This window comes from Bufo gargarizans, chromosome 2 (assembly GCF_014858855.1).
Source record: "Bufo gargarizans isolate SCDJY-AF-19 chromosome 2, ASM1485885v1, whole genome shotgun sequence".
NCBI lineage: Eukaryota > Metazoa > Chordata > Amphibia > Anura > Bufonidae > Bufo > Bufo gargarizans.
Window position 1 is genome coordinate 195176607 of NC_058081.1, and position 25071 is coordinate 195201677.

The 25071-nt window shown below is 44.2% G+C and overlaps 1 long non-coding RNA gene across 1 annotated transcript in view; it reads left to right on the forward strand.

The window, feature by feature from the left end:
• Positions 1-21779, forward strand: part of LOC122927725 — a 58800-nt gene extending 37021 nt beyond the window's left edge. The window contains exons 3-4 of the long non-coding RNA XR_006387817.1: positions 20106-20259; positions 20707-21779. This is a non-coding gene — a long non-coding RNA (uncharacterized LOC122927725). The remainder of the gene's footprint in view (positions 1-20105; positions 20260-20706) is intronic.
• The last annotated feature ends 3292 nt before the right edge of the window (positions 21780-25071 follow it).

Consider the following 25071-nt stretch of genomic DNA (forward strand, 5'->3'; position numbering starts at 1 on the left):
GTATTAGCATACTGTTGTAATGTAATACATTATGATCTATGATACTGTTGCACAGTGATCCAGACTTACTATTGTCCCTAGACTCTGTCTAAAAAGTGGCACAAATTGGCACAATTCTGGCGCAAATTGGTGAACTATGCTTTTTCCAATTTTCGGAATCACTTGGAAAGTGGGTGGGGTTTAGTGGAAAGCCTATGATATAACCTTTTGGTAAAAAATTGCGCCACAGTTCCGGCATAAAATTCTGTCTCTACGTCAGCCAACCAATAGGGGATTAACAGTTATATAACAGTGTCTATTCCTGCACCAGATATGTCATCCAGCCTGAGACCCTGTGATAATCCTGGTACAGGTCTAGGCAGCCTGTCTAAATTAATATTTTTTCAGTGTTAGGCAGTTGCTGCTGTTTTTTGGGGACAAGGTTATGGAAGTCTGGGTATTTATAAAGCTTTGAAATTTGCATCACCCTTGCCTTTCCTAATGGTGATTGTGAACAAGCCTTCAAAGGTTTTATTGGTACTATTTTGGCATACATACGACTTTTTTGATCACTTTTATTACCTTTTTTGGGAAGTAAGTAAGGTGGGCAAAATTTCAATTTCATCGTAGTTTTTTATTTTTATGGCGTTCACTGTTCGGATAAAGTAACATGACCGTTTTATAGAGCAGGTCATTACGGACGCGGTGATATCAAACATGTGTAGGGAATTTTTTTTTTTTCATTTTTAATCAGTGTTTTTTGATTTTTACTTTTTTTTTAAACTTTTTTTTTACCCAGACCCACTTGGTTCTTGAAGATCCAGTGGGTCTGATGTCTGTATAATACAGTACAGTACACTATATAGTGTATTGTACTGTATTTTACTTACACTTTGTCTGAACAGATCTATGCCTTTAGCACAGATCTGTTCAGCACCATGGACAGCAGGATGCCTGAGAAGGTGTCCTGTTGCCATGGGAACCTTCCCTGTCTGCCACAACTGAGCAGAAGGGCAAGGGGAAGGAGGGGAGTTACCCCTTTCTGTCTGGGGGCTGCAAAGGCACAGCAGCCCCCTGATGGGGAGGGAGGGATCTCCCTGACTGTTAACCCTTTCCATACAGCGGTCCGTACGGACCACGGTATGAAAGGGTTAAACGGCTGACATCGCAGCACAGATGTCAGCCGTTTATACCAGAGTGTCAGCAATGTGCTGACACTCTGGTATAACCACTGGACACCAATGAATATTCAAGAGGAGGCGGGTGATCGTGATCCCGCCTGCTGCACCGCCCACCTCCCGCACTGCCTGCAACACCCCCTCTGCACCACACGCCGGCATAATAATCATTCAGGGGTGCAGGGGGGGTGAAAAATCACTATTTTCGCCATTTTAAAGTTTCTGATCCCCGCGGTCAGGGACCGTGGGGATCAGAAACTGCAGAAAGCGCAGCAAACCGCAGGTCTGAATTGACCTGCGGTTTGCTGCGATCGCCGACATGGGGGGGTCACAGGACCCCCAGCGCATCTAGCCAAGGTGCTTTCTCAATGATTTGAGCAGGCACCGGTTCCGATCACCGCCCGCTGGACGGCAGTGATTGGAACCATACATGACGTACCGGTACGTCATGTGTCCTTAAGTACCAGGACAACAGGACGTACCGGTACGTCATGTGTCCTGAAGAGGTTAAAGGGGTTCTGCAGTTTATTTTAGCTGATGATCTATCCTCTGGATAGATCAGCATCTGATTAGCGGGGTTCTGACACCTGTTCACTTGAATGGAGCTTAGCCCCGTCCACGCTAGTTGATACTAGTCGTGACGTCACTGGGCCGGCAATAAACAGTGAGAAGGCCGCGGCGCTGCTTGAGCGCCGCTGCCTTCTCAAACAGCTGATCGGCGGGGGTCCCAGGTGTCGGACCCCCGCCGATCAGATGCTGATGATCTATCCAGAGGATAGATCAGTTAAAACAAACTGCAGAACCCCTTTATCTTGCCTTTTGGAGATCATTTAATATTCAACTTGCTTAACTGTTCAGAGTAACAGTAATTTTGACCAGTGCATACCACTGTAAGAGAAGTCCTGTATCTAAGAGTGTGGGGAGGCGATTAGAGTAGAGACAGGAGAAGGTCACTGAGAGGGCAATACACACATATTTAAAATACGGGTTGATCACATAGCGGATAATAACTGTCATGACTTTATGTGCATTCATACTATTTAACGTGTCTCAATTAAAGTAGGTTATGAGGTCAGTGGACACATTCAGAATAATATTTGGAACTGAGTTATTATTCTGCATGAAAACAATTTGCTGGCTTCCACTGAAACCGTCATTAAATAATTTCTTACTACCAATAATTTACAGCATAGACTGGAAATGCCAAGTTACAGGGGAGATCCGGGGTGATATGAACCATTCAGAGTACTGACGTTAGGGGCAGGTTTACAATAGCAAATGTTCCATTCGCAAATTGCGCTAACAAACGGGTGTGTATGCCGATGTTCTGATGTTTTGGGGACTAGAAAAGGGGGCATAGCTAATGGAAGCCATAAAATGTGTCAATGTATTCATGTGTGCAATTTTAGAGTAAAATACTAAAGTAAAGTAACCAAGAGGTACAGAAAAGTGTCTTACAGTATGGCAGCAGCTGCTCGCTCCGCCAGTTCTAACAGCACTGTATATGCAAGTATTACCTCTACTGTTTGTTATATGATGTGCAGTTGGTTTATATTACCAGTGAATTTACTTTGAGTGTTACATATTATATGACTATATCTGAATGATATCCTATAAAGGAAATCACTTTGTTCACAGAAAGCATTCCCAAAACAGGTACATAGGTTGAAAGATTATAGAGGAAATCCCAGAGTCTCCCATTGTAATTACTCATTAGAGAGTCATTTGACTCCATAATAAATCATTTTTGCAAGCTCTCTGTGTGCGAGCCAGCGGGTGACCATGCTGGAAAGCTTATGGGGAATGGTTATCACTTTTTTTATTCTCATGTTTTACATCTGAGAGCAGAAGAGAACGCAATTCTGGATAAAACTAAACAATTAAAGGGGTTTTCCAGCAGTAAATCCATACTTACTTAGTCCCCAATGCTCGGTCCCAGCTCCAGGGCTGGCTGCACTGGACTTTCAGTCCCCGTTGGTAAATTTCAAGATGGAGAAGGTCAGGTGCGCCGCTGCAGTCAATGAATGGCCTCAGCAGTGATGTGTCCCTGTGTCCACTATGGACATGTCACAGCTGAGACCAATCAATGGCTGCAGTGGGGGACATGACCTCCTCTGTGCAGGAAGTTGACAGACAGGGACCAAAAAGTCCAGTAAAGACAGCCACAGAGCTGGAACCAAGCGGCAGGGACCAGGTGGGTTTGGATTTCTCCACAGTTCCCCCTAGCTGGGGGGAGATAGATTTAAAAAAATAAAAATAAATTGACAACCCCTTTTGAGACATACAATTCTAATAAAAGTACAGTATAAACACTATAGAAAGAAGAACTTCATTTCCGAGATCTAAGCATCTAGATCTTGGAATTGTTGGTTTTGTGGACCCGTTTTGTATACTTTTTATTAGCCATTCCATTTGTATATACTAAAAGCTGTAAGGGTCAGGAATTTGCATTCAGACTGTAACATGCTGTAATAAAACCACACCATAAGAAATCACAGCATTATGAAAGCTAGGAAAGTACAACCAGAACAGTAATTAGCCGCATATTTTCATTACTACTGCTTTGTGGGTAATAAGCAAAAGTGGTCATAATACTCCTCCACAATATTACTGTTGAAAAAAATTCAATTGGTCAGAAAGTTTTATATTTTATTCTGTTTCACTATGGTTTTCCCTTTTGCTGCATTGCTAATTACATCACGCTTTAAGGCCCCTTTCACACGAGTCATTAGGGTTTACTGAAGACAATGATGCGGTTAGTTGAGATCTTGCTGGCATGGAAAGAGAAAACTATTAGGCCCCTTTCACACGAGTGAGTTTTCCGCACGAGTGCAATGCGTGATGTGAACGCATAGCACCCGCACCGAATCCTGACCCATTCGGTTAAATGGGTCTGTGTACATGAGCGTTGTTTTTCACGCATCAGTTCTGCGTTGCGTGAAAAACGCAGCCTGTTCTATATTCTGCGTTTTTCATGCAGCCCTGGCCCCATAGAAGTGAATGGGGCTTCAGTGAAAAACGCATTGCATCCGGAAGCAAGTCCAGATACAATGCGTTTTTCACTGATGGTTGCTAAGAGATGTTGTTTGCAAACCTCCAGTTTTTTATCACGCGCGTGAAAAATGCATCAAAACGCATTGCACCCACACGAAAAAATCTGAACAACTGAACGCAATTGCAGACAAAACTGACTGAACTTGCCTGCAAAATGGTGCGAGTTTTACTAAACGCATCCGGAGCCAATCTGTCACGCTCGTGTAAAAGAGGCCTAAGGCTGCGTTCACAGTAGGTGAACGCATTGCACCTGCACTGAATCCTGACCCATTCATTTCAATGGGGCTGTGCACATGAGCATTTTTTTTCATGCATCACTTCTGCAATGCTTTAAAATCGCAGCATGTTCTATATTCTGCGTTTTTCACGCAGCCCTGGCTCCATAGAAGTGAATGGGGCTGCGTTAATAACGCATTGCATCTGCAAGCAAGTGCGGATGCAATGCGTTTTTCACTGATGGTTGCTAGGAGATGTTGTTTGTAAACATTCAGTTTTTTATCACGCGCGTGAAAAACGCATCAAAACGCATTGCACCCGTGCGGAAAAAACTGAACAACTAAACGCAATTGCAGCCAAAACTGACTGAACTTGCTTGCAAAATGGTGCGAGTTTAACTGAACGCACCCTGAACGCATCCGGACCAAATCTGTCACGCTCGTGTGAACTCAGCCTAAATTGTCCACTTTTACAGAAGGGGTTGAAAGGCAGAAACATAGGGTGAACTGTAAGGCCCCTTTCACACGGGCAAGTTTTCCGTGCGGGTGCGATGCGTGCGGTGAACGTATTGCACCCGCACTGAATCCTGACCCATTCATTTCTATGGGGCTGTGCACATGAGCGGTGATTTTCACGCCTCACTTATGCGTTGAGTGAAAATCGCAGCATGCTCTATATTGTCCGATTTTCACGCGACGCAGGCCCCATAGAAGTGAATGGGAAGCGTGAAAATCGCATAGCATCCGCAAGCAAGTACGGATGCGGTGCGATTTTCACGCACGATTGCTAGGAGACGATCGGGATGGAGACCCGATCATTATTATTTTCCCTTATAACATGGTTATAAGGGAAAATAATAGCATTCTGAATACAGAATGCATAGTAAAACAGCGCTAGAGGGGTTAAAAAAAAATAAAAAAATTTAACTCACCTTAGTCCACTTGATCGCGAAGCCGGCATCTCCTTGTGTCTCCTCTGCGATGAACAGGACCTGGGGTGAGCTGCTGCATTAAATACCGGTTAAGGACCTTTGATGACGTCACTCCGGTCATCACATGGTCTTTTACCATGGTGAATCACCATGGTAAAAGATCATGTGACGTACCATGTGATGACCGGAGTGATGTCATCAAAGGTCCTTAACCGGTATTTAATGCAGCAGCTCACCCCAGGTCCTGTTCAGCGCAGAGGAGACACAAGGAGATGCCGGCTTCGCGATCAAGTGGACTAAGGGGAGTTATTTTTTATTTTATTTTTTTTAACCCCTCTAGCGCTGTTTTACTATGCATTCTGTATTCAGAATGCTTTTATTTTCCCTTATAACCATGTTATAAGGGAAAATAATACAATCTTCAAAACATCAATCCCAAGCCCGAACTTCTGTGAAGAAGTTCGGGTTTGGGTACCAAACATGCGCGATTTTTCCGCGCGAGTGCAAAACATTGTCATGCGTTGCGCATGACAATGTTTTGCACTCGCGCGGAAAAATCGTGCATTTTCCCGCAACGCACCCGGCTCTTATCCGGGCAAAAAAACTGACGCCCGTGTGAAAGAGGCCTAAGGCCACTTTCACATGAGCGTGACGAATTAGGTCCAGATGCGTTCAGGGTGCATTCAGGGAAACTCGCACCATTTTGCAAACAAGTTCAGTTTTGTCTGCAATTGCGTTGTTCAGTTTTTTCAGCGCGGGTACAATGCGTTTTGATGCGTTTAGAAATAACATCTATTAACAACCATCAGTGAAAACGCATCGCACCTGCACTTACTTGCGGATGCAATGCGTTTTTCATGCAGCCCTATTCACTTCTATGGGGCCAGGGCTGCGTGAAAAACACAGAATATAGAACATGCTGCGATTTTCACGCAACGCAGAAGTGATGCACGACAAACAACGCTCATGTACACAGACCCATAGAAATGAATGGGTCAGGATTCAGTGCGGGTGCTATGTGTTCACGTCACGCATTGTACCCGTATTTTATATAGTTTTATATAGTTTCTTGTTCCTAGCTATTAAAAAAACTCTAAAATCTTGCAATATTCATGGCTGGCCACTGAGCCTCATAATAGGATCAAACTTCCTGTTCTTTAAAGATCCCATTTTAGTAGTCATCTCATTAGCATTGCAGGCAGGAGTACAAGGAAAGGTATAATATATATATATATATATATATATATATATATATATTTACTGTATATTACGTAGCACAGGATCCACCATTCACAGTATCTACACCTGTGTATATCTAACACAAGATCACAATATTCACAATAGGAGATGGTCACAGCTGAACTCCTCTCCCTTCCTACGCAATGACCTCTGCACAGGTCACAAAACATGTCTAAAAAGCTCTCCCACATGAGCCAATGAGTCATCTCCAGAGTACAGGTTCCTATGCGCCATGTGGCTGCTATAAAGCAAATCTCTAAATGCTGTTAATAGCAGCTCAGGCAAGATGGATTGCTCCTCAGTCATTTACAGAGAAAAAAAAAAAAAGAATAAGATGAAAATCTATAATCAGAAAATAAAAACATATTAGACAAAGAGTATGTCTTAGTATTAGTTTTTTTAATTAGCAAATAAATGTAGGTGATACATTTCCGTGAAGTAAATGTAGCCACCATTACTGATGTGCTCACAGAACAATACAATAGTACCATAAAGTGCAGCTCCCGGGAGTTACTGATTCTCCTTGCAGATATGCAGCTAGTGTAGGGACTTTTATAGGCTATGCTCCCTTGGCAAATGTATGCAAATTATTTCTCCTTTAGAAAGAGGAAAAATGTCTCTCTAGTAACACCTATATGTAAGGCCTATTGCACACGACCGTATGGCTTTTTCAGTGTTTTGCGGTCTGGTTTTTATGGATCCGTTGTTCCGTTTTTTGTTTCTGTTGTGTTTCCGTTTCGTTTTTCCGTTCCATTTTTCCGGTATGGCATATACAGTAATTACATCGAAAAAATTGGGCTGGGCATAAAATTTTTAATAGATGGTTCCGCAAAAACGGAACGGATGCATTTCCATATGTGTCCCGTTTTTTTTTGCGGACCCATTGACTTGAATGGAGCCACGAAACGTGATTTGCGGGCAATAATAGGACATGTTCTATTTTTTAACGGAACGGAAAAACGGAAATACGGAAACGGAATGCATACGGAGTACATTCCGTTTTTTTGCAGACCCATTGAAATGAATGGTTCCGTATACAGACGATCATGTGCATGAGGCCTAACCCTGTAAGTCAGTATCTAGCCCATTTGAGGGCCTTGAAGGGGTTGTCCAAGTAAAACAAAAACTCAACCAGCCTCATATATGGTAAAACAACAAGAGAACTAATACTTGCCGCTTTTCTCTCCATTGTCTCCAGTCCTTCCTGCTGCTGATGTCATCTTCCTGGCTGCAGCAGTGATGTTCTGCGCACACAAGTTACCTTTGTTACCAATTACTGGCCTCAACAGTATACAAGACGTTGCTACTGAGGCCAGTGATTGGCTGCAGTAGTGACCTGTGTGCACAGAACATCACTGCTGGCTGTCTCAATTTTGGTCATGCACTCCTGACTAACTGTAACGCACCTAGTTGATCAGTTAGGATCTCAACTGCGGAAGCAATGGACATCCACTATTATCCCACCACCCTTGTGTTTGGCTGTGGGATTCGCGGTTACTCAGTATGTACCCCAGGCGTCACTCTCAGTCTTAGGCGGAGAGTTTGGGGTAACAAAATCATTTACCGCTATCCATCTAATTAGTTTTACTGATGGTAAGGAGGGACTCTCAGAATTACAGAAGTCACGAGTTAGTATAAGCTTGTGCAACGTTCAGAGTTAGCATCTAGCATGCAATAGCTTCAGAGTTAGTATATAGCATGTCCTCAGTTTAGCATATAGTATGCCATAGGTTCAAGGTTAGTATATAGCATCAGTATATATAGTGCCCTAGTATATAGTATGCCATAGGTTCAGAGTTAGTATAGCATGTCCACAGTTTAGTATACACTATGCAGTAGGTTCACTCTGAGTTCCAGGACATTAATCAGAGCAGGTAACAGGCATATACTTGCGGTTAGTTGGTCCTGGCTAGAAAGCCAGTGGCAAGAAGGTAGACAGTCCTTCACGATGTAGTTAGGCATCCAGGTTTGGATATGTGGACAGAGTCCTCAGATACCATGGAGCTAGCAGGGTGCGCACTCCATTAGTGGAACACCCTGCTTAGCACCTGTCTTCAATTTAAGGGCTGAATGGTAAGTGGGCGGAGTCACAGAAGGCCCGGCGGCCACTGCGTTCCACGCTGGAGCGCAAGCCAGCGTAACAACACAGGCGGTCGCTGCGTTCCACGCTGGAACGCAAGCCAGCGTATCATCGCAGACGGCCGGTGCGTTCCACGCTGGAGCGCAAGCCAGCGTATCGTCACAGGGAGCCGCTGCGGTCCAGGCTGTATTGTTACACTAACCCATCTTTCTGAAAAGCTGCTTTTATTTAATGTAGTATAAAGCTGAAGGCTTCTCTCCCTGTATTAATTGGAGGTCCACTGGCACCAGGAAAGGTAGCATACAGAGTTGGTTCAGTTTATATATGGAACTTGCCTTCCCTAAATTCCTTGGATGGCGGGTGGCACCTTAAGGCCCCTTTCACACAGGCGTTGCGGGAAAATGTGCGGGTGCGTTGCGGGAACACCCGCGATTTTTCCGCGCGAGTGCAAAACATTGTAATGCTTTTTTCACTCGTGTGAGAAAAATCGCGCGTGTTTGGTACCCAAACCCGAACATCTTCACAAAAGTTCGGGCTTGGGATCGATGTTCTGTAGATTGTATTATTTTCCCTTATAACATGGTTATAAGGGAAAATAATAGCATTCTGAATACAGAATGCATAGTAAAATTGCGCTGGAAGGGTTAAAAAAAAAAATAAAAAAAATTAACTCACCTTAGTCCACTTGCTCGCGTAGCCGGTGACGCGTTACACTGCCCTACCTCGTGAGATTTCCCTACCCTCTGACTTCCTGTCGCATGAGCGATGACGTCGGGGGGCGTGTCTCACTTTTCTCCATCTGCGCATGCCCAAAAGGACACTCTAGTGAAAATCTTAAGGCTGAACTTAGCAGCACGCCGGGAACCTGCGCATGCGTCTGGGAGCCGAGACGCGCCTGCGCAATGTGATGGTAGGGAAAAATTACGTCCCAGTGCGCAAGCGCCGAGGGTAAACATGAATATCCATGCCAAAAGCACTTTTAACCCTTTGCAGGAGCTATTCTCATATTGGTTCTTGACTGATTGTCCTCCTATATATAGGTTCTATTATATAGGGGGTCTGTCTGCACAGTATATTTGGGGGGCTGTCTGCACAGTATATTTGGGAGTCTGTCTGCGCAGTATATAGGGGGCTGTCTGCACATTAAATGGGGGGGCTGTCTGCGCAGTATATGGGGGGCTGTGTGCGCAGTATATGGGGGGGCTGTGTGCGCAGTATATGGGGGGGCTGTGTGCGCAGTATATGGGGGGGGCTGTGTGCGCAGTATATGGGGGGGCTGTCTGCGCAGTGTATGGGGGGGCTGTCTGCGCAGTGTATTGGGGGGCTGTCGCACAGTATATGGGGGGGGCTGTCGCACAGTATATGGGGGGGCTGTCTGCGCAGTATATGGGGGGGGCTGTCTGCGCAGTATATGGGGGGGGCTGTCTGCGCATTAAATGGGGGGCTGTGTGCGCAGTATATGGGGGGGCTGTGTGCGCAGTATATGGGGGGCTGTCTGTGCAGTATATGGGGGGGTGTCTGCTCATTTATATAGGGAGGTCTGTGCAGTATATGGGGGGGCTGTCTGTGCAGTATATGGGGGGACTGTCTGTGCGGTACGGTATATTGGGGGATGTATGTGCAGCATATTTGGGGGGGGGGGGCAGTGTATTATATTTGTGGCCTGTGTGTTAGATGTGTACAACCCTATTTTAACAAAAAAAATAAAAATTCCCTATATCTCCTATGCCATGGCATGTTTTTTGCTACGAAACTGCAGTCATCTCGTCACTTGGAGAAGGATAAGAAGCGGCCCCCATCCAGAAGGACACACCTGCCACCAAATCCGTCTCTCACTGGATTCTGTAATCCCCGTCTGCTGTGTATATGTGCACCGTCCGTCTGCTGCACTGCGTCTGTTCTGCCATTTGCTCTAACTATTTTAATAAAAAAAAATTGTGTCACAACTCTGACCAGCATGTTCTCCTATGGAACACAAAGTACCTGAAGTGGTAAGAAGAAGCCCATGTGTGAGGCCCGCGCCCTGGCGGGAGCATTGAAGGGGCATCTGACAGGTGACGAGCTGCTCCTGTGTACTGTGATCACCGCGAGTTCAGAGGTCGGCACCCATAGGCTGTCCACATGCTGTGAATTACATCTCCCATCATGCTGGTAAAGTATTATGGGAGGTGTAGTCCAAAACATCTGGAATACCAAATGCGTATGAATGAAAAGCATGGTGTGTGACTGGTCAGTAACAAGGGTTGAAGCCTTGACGTGGCGTTACTGCTCACATGTGTATCCATGTGCCAATTCAACCAATGTGAGTGACTGTAATTAATACTGATTAGGTAACTATAAATACTGTGACAATGGAGAATTAAACGACTGTATCTCCTACACACTGCTTACACCGTGACCGTATCTCCTACACACCGCTTACACTGTGACCGTATCTCCTACACACCGCTTACACCGTGACCGTATCTCCTACACACTGCTTACACTGTGACCGTATCTCCTACACACAGCTTACACTGTGACCGTATCTCCTACACACTGCTTACACTGTGACCGTATCACCTACACACTGCTTACACGGCCATAGAGGGACATATGTTCTGACCTTTCTGAGACCTGGGGGGATTTAAATGCGGTGTCTCAGAAGATATGTTGTAAGAACAGCAATTTTTTTTTTTAAACATTCATATTGTTCTTAACCTTACATCATGTTATGTTTTTTTTTCCCAACATTTAAACAGGTTACACAACGCTGATCTATCCAGGACGGCTTCAGGATGGACTATAAGAAGGAGGTTCAGTCCCGATTGGGTCCGGCGCAACCTCAGGGAGTACATATATAGCGGCCTTGGTTTACGACGACGCACAATGGCACAAAGAAGGTAAATTATATATATTTTTTAAAGAAATGTAAATGAAATGTAAAAAGAAATGTAATTTAAAGGGAACCTGTCACCGGGATTTGGGGTATAGCGCTGAGGACATGGGTTGCTAGATGGCCTCTAGCACATCCGCAATACCCAGTCCCCATAGCTCTGTGTGCTTTTATTGCTTAAAAAAATCAATTTGATACATATGCAAATTAACCTGAGATGAGTCCTGTATGTGAGAGGAGTCAGGGACAGGACTCATCTCAGGTTAATTTGCATATGTATCAAATCTGTTTTCTTACACAATAAGAGCACACAGAGCTATGGGGACTGGGTATTGAGGATGTGCTAGCGGCCATCTAACAGCCCATGCCCTCAGCTCTATACACAAAATCCCAGTGACAGGTTCCCTTTAAGGGACTGTCTGTAACAGCAGAGCGTTTGGCTACCCTGTTTTGGACAGCCAACTTATGGTGTAATGTAGACGTAGCATCGGACATGGATGGTGTTTTTAAAGGTAAATTTTTATTTAATTTTTTTCATACAGAACTAAGAGCAGCACTCTGGAGACTGAACAACCTCCTGATGCGGAAAATGAATGGATCGCCAACGCCAGACCTCCTGTCCCTCATGCATCTGCTTGGGAGAATCCGGGTCCCCTACCGGATCCCTCTGCTCAACAGAGGCTCTTAGGTTGACATCCAAATTTAAGAGCCCTGCTGAGCATGCAGAGATCCGGTAGGCCAAAGCAAAATGATTATGTGGACCGTGTAGAGGTTGTTTCCAACACTGTAGAAGGTTTGGACGAACATCAGAAGGAGTTTAGTGCTGCCTTGATTCGCCGCTGGGAGGGAGCAGAGTCGGCGATCCAATGCAGCCCTAACTACCATTATGGGGTAAGCATAATCAATTTGGTGGACTCAATGACGCCCGAGCAGTTGCATGAGTTTAATATCATGCTTAGAGAATGTGTCACAGAAATTGGCCACGGCCCCCACAACCTCATCCCACACCAGTGACCATTACCGACAACCTTCCCATTCCCAGCCCCCGGGCATGTGTTCCCTTCTGTCTCTTTTCTACTTCTCCGTCCCACCATTTTCCCCACCACCTCTACACATGCTCGGGTACCCTCCTCCTCAGACCCTTATACAACCCACAATTTCAACCTGCATCCTTTCTTGTGGACTGTATTTTTAGCTCAGAGAATAAAGAGGACAGGGGGGCTACCATTGCCAACCTCAAACCACCTACACGACAGTCCTACTCCACTAAAAACATTTATTTTTTGTATAGTATGTATATATATATATTTTTTTTTTATGGATATATTGTAATTTATACAAAAATAAAAAAATGTATAGTTAACTTCGATGTATTTGTGTTTTCATTGGCCGGTACAGGGTAACAGTACCCTTTGGCACTACCGCTGTGGTGACATTAAAACCACCATAGGGTCACTACTGTACGTTTATTGAAAAGCCCTTGGTATTTTTTTTCCCCCTAAACTACATTATTGCCAAAGGTGAACCATGAACAATACAATCAGTAATGAGCGATCTTTTGGCTCTTTATTGATCGTAGACCCTATGATTGGCACATGAACAGCAAAGGCTTGTTCGTTGTTCAATCTTGCCCCTTTTCATTTGAGCCCTTGTGGGAGTCACGGTCCATCAGCATCATCAGGAATTCATTAATAAATTGTAATTTAACAGTTTGATTAATGATTTCCCTATGACGCTATGACATAACTAGTGTGATTACCACAATGGACACACAAGGGACTAACTGCTGTTAAAGGGGTATCCCAATCAATGGTGGCATATCACTTGAATATGCAACCATTGTCTGATAGGTGTGGGTACCACCGATGGGACACGCACCTATATTGAGAACGGAGCAGGTAGCGCTGTGGCTGGAGGACACCAGATTTAATGGGGTCCGTCGACCACTGTTTGCTAATCCACAACTCTAACATAGAGAAGAATGGAGGGCGGCAGAGCATGCGCATTGCGCCATACTCCAATTTCGGGGACCAGTTCTCAATATAGGTGCGGGGAACAGCAGCTATAAGACAATGGGGGCATATCCAAGCGATATGCCCCTATTGTCTGAGATGAGAAAACTCATTTTAAGGCCTCTTTCACACGACTGTATTCCCTACAAGAGGGCCATATGTCCCACACTGGCATTGATCATGCCAACAGGAGTACACACAATCCTAGATTACAATGATGCTGCGCAAGTCGAGCTTCAGGTGGGGCTATTGTTTAGCACGAATAGAGAATCGATCATATGAATGCGGGACAATAGCCCATTGTGAGGCACAACATGAACAACATCAAGATGCCATGTGCTCCTGTACGCACGATCAATATCGCCCGTTAACTATCACTATACATGTTTTAGTGCATATAGTCGTGTACAAGAGTCCAAAAGGTGAGATACGGTCACGGTGTAAGCAGTGTGTAGGTGATACAGTCACAGTGTAAGCGGTGTGTAGGTGATACAGTCACAGTGTAAGCGGTGTGTAGGAGATACGGTCACGGTGTAAGCGGTGTGTAGGAGATACGGTCACGGTGTAAGCGGTGTGTAGGAGATACGGTCACGGTGTAAGCAGTGTGTAGGAGATACGGTCACAGTGTAAGCGGTGTGTAGGAGATACGGTCACAGTGTAAGCGGTGTGTAGGAGATACAGTCACGGTGTAAGCGGTGTGTAGGAGATACGGTCACAGTGTAAGCAGTGTGTAGGAGATACGGTCACGGTGTAAGCGGTGTGTAGGAGATACGGTCACAGTGTAAGCGGTGTGTAGGAGATACGGTCACGGTGTAAGCGGTGTGTAGGAGATACAGTCACGGTGTAAGCGGTGTGTAGGAGATACGGTCACAGTGTAAGCAGTGTGTAGGAGATACGGTCACGGTGTAAGCGGTGTGTAGGAGATACGGTCACAGTGTAAGCGGTGTGTAGGAGATACGGTCACGGTGTAAGCAGTGTGTAGGAGATACAGTCGTTTAATTCTCCATTGTCACAGTATTTATAGTTACCTAATCAGTATTAATTACAGTCACTCACATTGGTTGAATTGGCACATGGATACACATGTGAGCAGTAACGCCACGTCAAGGCTTCAACCCTTGTTACTGACCAGTCACACACCATGCTTTTCATTCATACGCATTTGGTATTCCAGATGTTTTGGACTACACCTCCCATAATACTTTACCAGCATGATGGGAGATGTAATTCACAGCATGTGGACAGCCTATGGGTGCCGACCTCTGAACTCGCGGTGATCACAGTACACAGGAGCAGCTCGTCACCTGTCAGATGCCCCTTCAATGCTCCCGCCAGGGCGCGGGCCTCACACATGGGCTTCTTCTTACCACTTCAGGTACTTTGTGTTCCATAGGAGAACATGCTGGTCAGAGTTGTGACACAATTTTTTTTATTAAAATAGTTAGAGCAAATGGCAGAACAGACGCAGTGCAGCAGACGGACGGTGCACATATACACAGCAGACGGGGATTACAGAATCCAGTGAGAGACGGATTTGGTGGCAGGTGTGTCCTTCTGGATGGGGGCCGCTTCTTATCCTTCTCCAAGTGACGAGATGACTGCAGTTTCGTAGCAAAAAACATGCCATGGCATAGGAGATATAGGGAATTTTTTATTTTTTTTGTTAAAATAGGGTTGTACACATCTAACACACAGGCCACAAATATAATACACTGCCCCCCCCCCAAATATGCTGCACATACATCCCCCAATATACCGTACCGCACAGACAGTCCCCCCATATACTGCACAGACAGCCCCCCCCATATACTGCACAGACCTCCCTATATAATGAGCAGACACCCCCCCATATACTGCACAGACAGCCCCCCATATACTGCGCACACAGCCCCCCCATATACTGCGCACGACAGCCCCCCATTTAATGCGCAGACAGCCCCCCCCATATACTGCGCAGACAGCCCCCCCATATACTGCGCAGACAGCCCCCCCATATACTGTGCGACAGCCCCCCCATATACTGTGCGACAGCCCCCCAATACACTGCGCAGACAGCCCCCCCATACACTGCGCAGACAGCCCCCCCATATACTGCGCACACAGCCCCCCCCATATACTGCGCACACAGCCCCCCCATATACTGCGCACACAGCCCCCCCATATACTGCGCACACAGCCCCCCATATACTGCGCAGACAGCCCCCCCATTTAATGTGCAGACAGCCCCCTATATACTGCGCAGACAGACTCCCAAATATACTGTGCAGACAGCCCCCCAAATATACTGTGCAGACAGACCCCCCCATATACTGTGCAGACAGACCCCCTATATAATAGAACCTATATATAGGAGGACAATCAGTCAAGAACCAATATGAGAATAGCTCCTGCAAAGGGTTAAAAGTGCTTTTGGCATGGATATTCATGTTTACCCTCGGCGCTTGCGCACTGGGACGTAATTTTTCCCTACCATCACATTGCGCAGGCGCGTCTCGGCTCCCAGACGCATGCGCAGGTTCCCGGCGTGCTGCTAAGTTCAGCCTTAAGATTTTCACTAGAGTGTCCTTTTGGGCATGCGCAGATGGAGAAAAGTGAGACACGCCCCCCGACGTCATCGCTCATGCGACAGGAAGTCAGAGGGTAGGGAAATCTCACGAGGTAGGGCAGTGTAACGCGTCACCGGCATCTCCTTCTGTCTTCATCTTAGCTTTTTGTAGCAACAAGGACCTTTGGTGACGTCACAGTCATCACATGATCCATCACCATGGTAAAAGATCATGTGATGGATCATGTGATGACTGGAGTGATGTCATCACAGGTCCTGTTCATGTAATTAAATTAATGCTCACCCCGGGTCCTGTTCAGCAAAGGAGACAGAAGGAGATGCCGGGCTACGCGAACAAGTGGACTAAGGTGAGTTAAATAATTTATTTATTTATTTTAACCCCTCCAGCGCTATTTTACTATGCATTCTGTATTCAGAATGCTATTATTTTCCCTTATAACCATGTTATAAGGCAAAATAATAATGATCGGGTCTCCATCCCGATCGTCTCCTAGCAACCGTGCGTGAAAATCGCACCGCATCCGCACTTACTTGCGGATGCTTGCGATTTTCACGCAACCCCATTCACTTCTATGGGGCCTGCGTTCCGTGGATTATCGCACCGCAACGCACAAAGAGGAGCATGGGTGATGCGTGAAAATCAGCGCTCATGTGAACAGCCCCATAGAAATGAATGGGTCGGTATTCAGTGCGGGTGCAATGCGTTCAACTAAGGCTCGGCATCCGCGCGGAATACTCGCCCATGTGAAAGGGGCCTAAGAGTTAGCATTTAGTAAGTTCCCGTCCAAAAGAGGTCTCCTTGCTGTCGTGGATGGGCACAAATGATTTTGATCAAAATGTACAGTACTAAAAAGGTTCCTCACATTAATTTATATATGGCGTATACCATTAGTTTATACATTTTGTGATCATGTATCATTGTGTGTGCAGGGTGCTGTTGCACCCTATTTGATTTTGCATTTTAAGCCATGGCGATACTCATCTGTCCATTAGGATATGCTGACTAATGTTGGTTTCTCTGTGCATGGAACGTCACTGCTGCAGCCAGGAAAACAAACAGCAGCCAGGAGGACCCAAGCACAGCAGTTGAAGAAGTAGGGGAGAAAAGGGGTGATCATTTACAGTTAACAGCAGCATGCTTTCCCCAGTCTCATAGGTCTGATGCCTGGAGATAATATTTGATTCTGCTTGTCCTTCAAGACACACACATCCAAACCCTCACCTCCAACTTGCTCTTTCAAATCAAGAACATCCCTCGTATGATCTCCTTCCTCACCCGAGTCAACAAAAATGCTAGTGCATGCCCTCATCGTCTCCTGCCTGGACTACTGCAACATTCTCCTCTGTGGCCTCCCATCTAGAACTCTTGCTCCTCTCCAATCTATCCTCAACTCTGCTACCCAGTTAACCCCCTCTTCCCTCGATTCTCCTTTTCCTCTCCCCTCTGCCAATCCCTTCACTGGCTCCCCATTGACCAGCAAATTCAGTTTAAAATACTAACAACTACATATATGGCCGTCTATGATCTGATCTGTCCCATCCTTACATCTCTGAAGTGCTTTCCCGATAAATCCACACACGTAATCTCTGATCCTCACAGGACCGTCTTCTTGTTCTCCTCTCAACCTGTTCTTCACACTATAGACTAAAAGATTTCTCATGTGCCTCTCCCTTACTCTGGAACTCACCACCCTGGCACATCAGACTCTCCCCCAACATCAAAACCTTCAAAAGTAACCTTAAAACCCAGGAAATCCTACCACCTGCAATAAGCATGCTGCCAGCACACTGCCAGATGAGAAAGCTTTTACCCTCACCTACTGTGTTCTCCCCTCTCCCTTGTAGATTGCAAGCTCTTGTGGCCAGGGCCCTCTCCGCTTCTGTATCACTTTGTTAATTGTCACATGTTTATTGTATTTGTATTTTTTATATCATGTATGTGTAACCTTCTCTTGATGTACAAAACGCCATGGAATTAATGGCCCTTTCAAATAAATAATAATGCCCATTCATTTGCTATTTAACCACATTTATAGGGCTGTCCATTTTTTTTATTTAACTTGAACAACCCCTTTAAAACATACTAAAGGATATCGGCTAAACAGAGTAACCCATCTGCAGGCAGCTTCTTCAGGGTTCTTGCTTCTCACCAGTAAAGAGTAGGCAACACACTCAACCAACCAGCACCCTCCTCTGTACTGACAAGAAACAAGAACTAGGTCTCTAGTCTGGCTGATATGTCATGTAATATCCCTTGGTTATTTTTTGAGTCTCTTTAGGGGTAAATGCACACGTTCAGGAATTATATGTGGACAATTCACACTGAAATCTACAGGTGTTCGCAGAGAAATTTGTGTGGTCAATCTGCATCAATTGGTGAGGATTTGAATGTGCATTTTCCCCATGTGGATTTTACTTTCCCTATTGAAGTGAATGGAAAAAATCCGGACAGAAAAAATAAAATAAATTGACATGCTGCGAATTTTAAAATCCGCACCATAGATCAAAATCAGCGCGAAAAAAAATCCACATTGTGTGCATGAGAATTTTAAATTCTCATAGAATACAATGTACGCGACCTACAGTGCGGATTTTCCACACGCAAATCTGCACGCAATCCTGATCGGTCCGCAAAAAGGTGTTCCGTTGTTCCGTGTCCGTTTTTGTTTCCATGTGTCTTCCTTTATTTATGGAGGCTCTCCAGACATGAAGGAAATTTCTAAAAAAAAGTCAAGTTTGCCATGCAAATGATAGGAAAAAAACAGACGCGGATGACAATCTTGTGTGCCTCCGTGTTTTTTCACGGACCCATTGACTTGAATGGGTCCACGAACCGTTGTCCGTGAAAAAAATAGGACAGGTCATATTTTTTTCACGGACTGGAAACACGGATCACGGACGCGGATGACAAACAGTGCATTAGTCGAGTTTTCCACGGACCCATTGAGAGTCAATGGGTCTGCAGAAAATCACGGAAAACGAAACAACGGACACGGGACACAACAACGGTCGTGTGCATCAGGCACTAGAAAGACAGTTTTCTTCTTTCTGGAGGAGAACCGTCATTTGCATGTTCAACTCTATAATAGGTCCTTGACAATTAATAAGGACCATAAAAAAAACTTGCACAAAAAGTCACATATTGTAGCTTAAATGGTGCTCATCATGTAGAGAAAGTTAACACAAGGTACTTACTAATGTATTGTGATTATCCATATTGTCTCCTTTGCTGGCTGGATTCATTTTTCCATCTCATTATCCACGTCTCATTTCCATGGTTACGACAACCCTGAAATCCAGCAGCGGTGGCCGTGCTTGCACACTATAGAAAAAAGCATAGGCACACTCGCGGGGTCCTGGCCACCAGGGAGGCCAGAGCTTTTTCCGATAACGTGCAGGCACGGCCACCACTACTAGATTGTAGGATGGTCATAACCATGGAAACGAGCAGTGTATAATGTGATGGAAAATTTAATGAAGCCAGCAAAGGAGACAATATGGACAATCACAATATATTAGTAAGTGCCTTGTAGTAACTTTCTCTACATGATAAATTCCATTTGCTGAAGTCAGACAACCCCTTTGGGGCTAAGAAACACGCAACACACAACAGAATGAGCTTAAACATTTCAGACAGTAAGTATGTTAGGCAGAGATAGACTATAAAATGGTTGTCTGGTTGAAGCATTCCTTTTTCTGGATGTATTTAATGGCCATTAGTTTAAGGCATCTTCACTATAAATGAAGGCCACAATGCTGTATCAGATCCTCTGCATGACGGACACCAGCAGATCCCGATGGATTGCATTGATTTATAGGGGGCTGAAGGCGATCTGTGGAGGCATCACTAGTTTTGCTTCCAGTACTATTTTATCTGTCAACAATAACAGAATGTGCAATGAAGGATCTAAAATGTGAACATTACCTTACTCTTGCAAATGTTCCTGATTGTACCCACGTTTCATGTATTGGCAGGTGTAACTGCAGAATTGGACTTCACCTATAGCAGTCGCCTTTTCCGGGTGTCTTCCAGTACTCAGACATCAACAAGACTTTCAGCAGGGCTGAATTGTATAACAACTGGATGTTCGCAAGTATAATATGATGAAGCACGTATCAACCCTGGCAGGTAAGGGTGGGTTCACATTGCATTTTTCCCATCCATGTAAGGTACACAAAAAAGGTATACGTTAAACAGATGCCTTAGACAGATACCATACAGAGGCATCCATTCACCATAGAGTTCCCCTGTGAAAAAAAAAATGAAAAACGTATATGTATTTACTGGTCTCTGCAGGATACAAAAACGTGGTTTTCTGTGTTTTTGTATCATTTTTATTCTAACGTATACGTCAAACGGACACAAAAAAAAAACCACAATGTGAACCAGCCCTAACATGAATACAAGATAACTTACTCATCAATAGATGACAGGACCCAAATAGTGATGATAACAAAAGATGGTCCAAACAGATGATGATGGCGGTCAGGTAACAGATCAGGTGAATTATGAAGAACAGAGACAAATGAACAGACGCATTTGACCCTAACTAACTCCTCTTGAATCTTTCCCTAGATCTGTCCCTGAACACAAGTCCTAACATTAACATCACTGACCATCATATCTAACCACTGAAACCCTACTCTGCAATACTGACCCTAAGGGACTCAGAAGTTGACCCATTCACTTCAATGGGGCCACACAAGATGCAAACAGGACACTGTGTGCTGTCCGCATCCATACTTCTATCCCGTGGCCCTGCAAAAAAGCTAGAACATTTCCTATTCTTGTCTGCAATGGCGGACAAGAATAGGCATTTCTATCATAGGGCTGGCCGGTATCCGTGTTTGGCGGATCCGCCTGAATGAGCCCTAAGACAACAACTGAGGAACTCCAGGACCCGGTGACAAGAGGCAAACAAGAAAAAGCTAACTGCAAAGACAAGACTCAGAAACAGGACCCAAAAAGGATACTCAGAGGAAACAGCTGCACAAGAGCTATACCGGATACACGTGCAGAGCCTACGCTATCACCAGCATGAGAACAGCAGAGACTAAAAATATTTAAAGGAAAGCGATCAAATCAGGAACTGTTTCCCAAATGAGCTTGGCCTGCATCAGAGATCAGCTGACCACAGCAAATGGATCCGCTGCAATTCAGTTGCATTGCAACCACCCCAAACATATTAATAAACAGGTCGTAAAAGCAGTTCAACCAGTGAGAATATTGTAATGGCTCTCATTTTATTTTTATATTTCAAACATTCTTAACTTACATTAATGGGGACATTTGTTAAGTTTTCTTTTCCATCTCCCGGTTTCATTTCTGTTTAGCTCTGCCAAACGTGGTGATGTGTGACTGTCACTGTCCCCTTGCATATTTAAGGGATTTTCTGGAACCAGAATACTGTTGGCCTATGCTCAGGACAGGCCATCAAAAATATCAGATTGGTGGGGGGTCTGACTCTTGGCGCTCCCACAAATAAGCTGTTTTAAGGGGACACAGTGCTCCCAGTATAGAAACCCTAATTCATTTTTGATTTGTTATTTTGCTTGGAAAATATCCTAAGAAATGTACCCCTCATCTGCTCACATAAACTAGGGAAAACTCTGAAGATTAAGGGGCACCTCTTGCTTGTACACTTGGCAGGGGAAAGCATCTGTGTTGGTCCCATGTTCATATGTGCCCACATTGCTGAGAAAAAGTTTAAATATATGCAAGTAAACCTCTAAGAGCAACGGGGGCGTAGCCATTACTCCTAGAGGCTCTGCTGTCTCTCTGCTCTGTACTTTGATTGACAGAGCCAGGCAGTGAAAACATCATGACTGGCCCTGTCAGAGTAAAGAGGGTGTGGCAGTTGCAGAAAGAGCTGAGCCTATAGGAGTAATGGCAACGCCCCCATTGCTCCTAGTGGCTCATTTGCATATATTAAAACTTCCTTTTTCTTAGCAATGCGGGTACATATGAACATGGGACCAACACAGATGTCTCCTGCTGAAAAGCGCACATGTAACAGGTCAGCCAGTTTCAAAGGGACAAATCTGCCGACAGATGTCCTTTAAAATAATGTTTAAATGATATTTTTTTTTTTCAGACAAATGGTCGTAAAAAGGTAATCATCTAATAAAAAGTTAAAATTAATAGCACTTCTCTCAGCATTTGAGTAAAAGGGAATCTCTCTAATGTGCCTCCTGTGCATTACAACCCAGGCTTATTAAAGTTGTAGGATCCATGATAAAAGTAATTGTAACAGAGGTAAAAAGGAAATATATTTCCCATAATAAATATCACACCCCCTTCCACCCAGCTTGGACTTATTCATGTTTTATTGCGCAATAAAAATGAATCACACTGGGCTTAATTAGGCTGAAACCCAAGCTTTTACAAAGTGATCTACATTTCTTCCATTTAGTAAATAAAAGTAATTAAATGCATAATTATGGTTTTGTTCACATATGCATTGTGGCTTCCATTCAGAGGAATGGCACAGCGTTCAGTGCATATAAGATGCATGCCATAGGCGCCCAGTAGAGCTCTGTGACTTATATCTGGGTTTGTGGGTTTCAATCTCTGCATGATGCGCTATCCTTGCCATCAAATCAGCAGTGTGACCGTAGGCCATCAATGCTGATACTACAACACACTTAAAGGGAACCTGTCACCAGGATTTTGTGTATAGAGCTGAGGACATGGGTTGCTAGATGGCCGCTAGCACATCCACAATACCCAGTCCCCATAGCTCTGTGTGCTTTTATTGTGCAAAAAACTCGATTTGATACATATACAAATTAATCTACAAAGAGTCCTGTCCCTGACTCATCTCAGGGACAGGACTCATCTCAGGTTAATTTGCATACGTATCAAATAATTTTTTTACACAATAAAAGCACACAGAGCTATGGGGACTGGGTATTGCGATGTGCTAGCGGCCATCTAGCAACCCATGTCCTCAGCTCTATACACAAAATCCCGGTGACAGGTTCCCTTTAAGGCGGGGGGCTACACAGTGATCTTGCTTGCAATACCCGTTGTACAACCAAAGATCTCTGTGTAACACTGCAGCCACTGAACTGAATAGGGTACCAGCATGACTTGCAAGTTGTCACACCAGAATTGCAAGATATCCAAGATTGCTAGATTTTTGGCAATTTTGGGGTTGTGGAAGTTGCGAGTCATGCTGTGATCCCATTCAGTTCAATGGCTGTACTGCAATACAGCGATCTTTCATCATGGTCAAGGTTGTTATGTGGCCACGACAAGGGGTCTCTGGGATTTACATAATGATGACCTATTCTCCGGATAGGTCATCAGTATGAGACTGGCAAGGTTCCGAATCACAGGACCTCCACCGATCAGCTGTGTGAAGAGGCCTCAGCGCTCTGTGAGTCATGTGACATCACATTCACTGGGCACATGGCCTAGATGTAGCTTAGCCCCATTCAAGTGAATGGGACTGAGCTGTAATTCCATCCACAGCCACTGTACAATGGCTCTGTGCTTGATAAGCTGTGAGGAGGCTGCTGCGCTCACGTCCTCTTAAAACAGCTAAAGGTCTGGGGTACAGGAGTCAGACCCCTGGAAATCTTATATTGATGACCTATATGTACATACTACAGTATGTAAATCCCAGAGAACCAGATTTTTCTGATTTTCTAAGAATTGTATTTGTATCTGAATCAATTCTACACTAATCAAATATGCTTATATAATTGGCCTGAAAATTTGTACATTACACTCTGAGGTCTCCTAGGACTCAGATTTTTTAAAATCTTTTTATCTATGTATATTTTTTTAATGAATTGTTGCCCCCACCCCTCCCCCGAGGATCTTATACGCAAGGACAGCAATAGCAAATAATGTGAGAGTGACACTGACATTTCTAGTTATGGGTAAAGGCATGGTTGACAGTGTTAACAAATAGCATGTTTATGTGTTTCCAAAAATAGTTCCTTATTGGAGGTAGATGGTGTTAAAAGAACACATGGCTTTTGAGGGAAAAAACAGTGGCTTGTTTTGATCAAGTGTCCATAAATTATGCCTTAATGGAGGCAGATGCCTGCCCCTGTTTATACACATACATTTACAAAAGGATGGCCAGCTCATAAGAAGTTAATTACATGCAATTTAATCCCAACCTATAAAATTAAGCCAAGTGTTGGCTAATCATACATATACGTTCTTATGCTGACCTAGATATACTATATGGCAGCATGCAATTAAATGTATTATTAGATCCAAGACTTGACAATAAAAGTTAATACATAAAAATATAAAAAATAACAATTAATAAATGATCACGGTCCCTCCTTTATACTCTAAAAGCAGCTTACTCTATAATTTATGGACTGCAGCCCTATGTTTTTTTCTCTTATTTAATTTTCCTTTTGGTGTATGTTCCTTGAATTGATAGAGTATTCTATAGAACATATGCGAGTGTTCAATGTCTCAATTCACACTAATGAGTGCGTTAGATAGTTAACAGTGGTGATGTGCGAGTCCACATACATATCCGGACAGTTCGCCGCCTTTTGATTTCTTTTGCAGCGCTTATGCGCTTCTTACCCAATACAGGAGGTGTCTGCATGGTGGAGTCTAATAGAATACGGTTCAGATGTCAGCCACTCCACGGATACTCTATCAATTCAAGGAACATACACCAAAAGGAAAATTAAATAAGAGAAAAAAACATAGGGCTGCAGTCCATACATTATACAGTAAGCTGCGAGAGCTCCGCAGCTTAGTATAAAGGAGGGACCGTAATCATTTATTAATTGTTATTTTTTTTATTTTTATGTATTAACTTTTATTGTCAAGTCATGGATCTAATAATACATTTAATTGCATGCTGCCATATGGTATATCTAGGTCAGCATAAGAACGTATATGTATGATTAGCCAACACTTGGCTTAATTTTATAGGTTGGGATTAAATTGCATGTA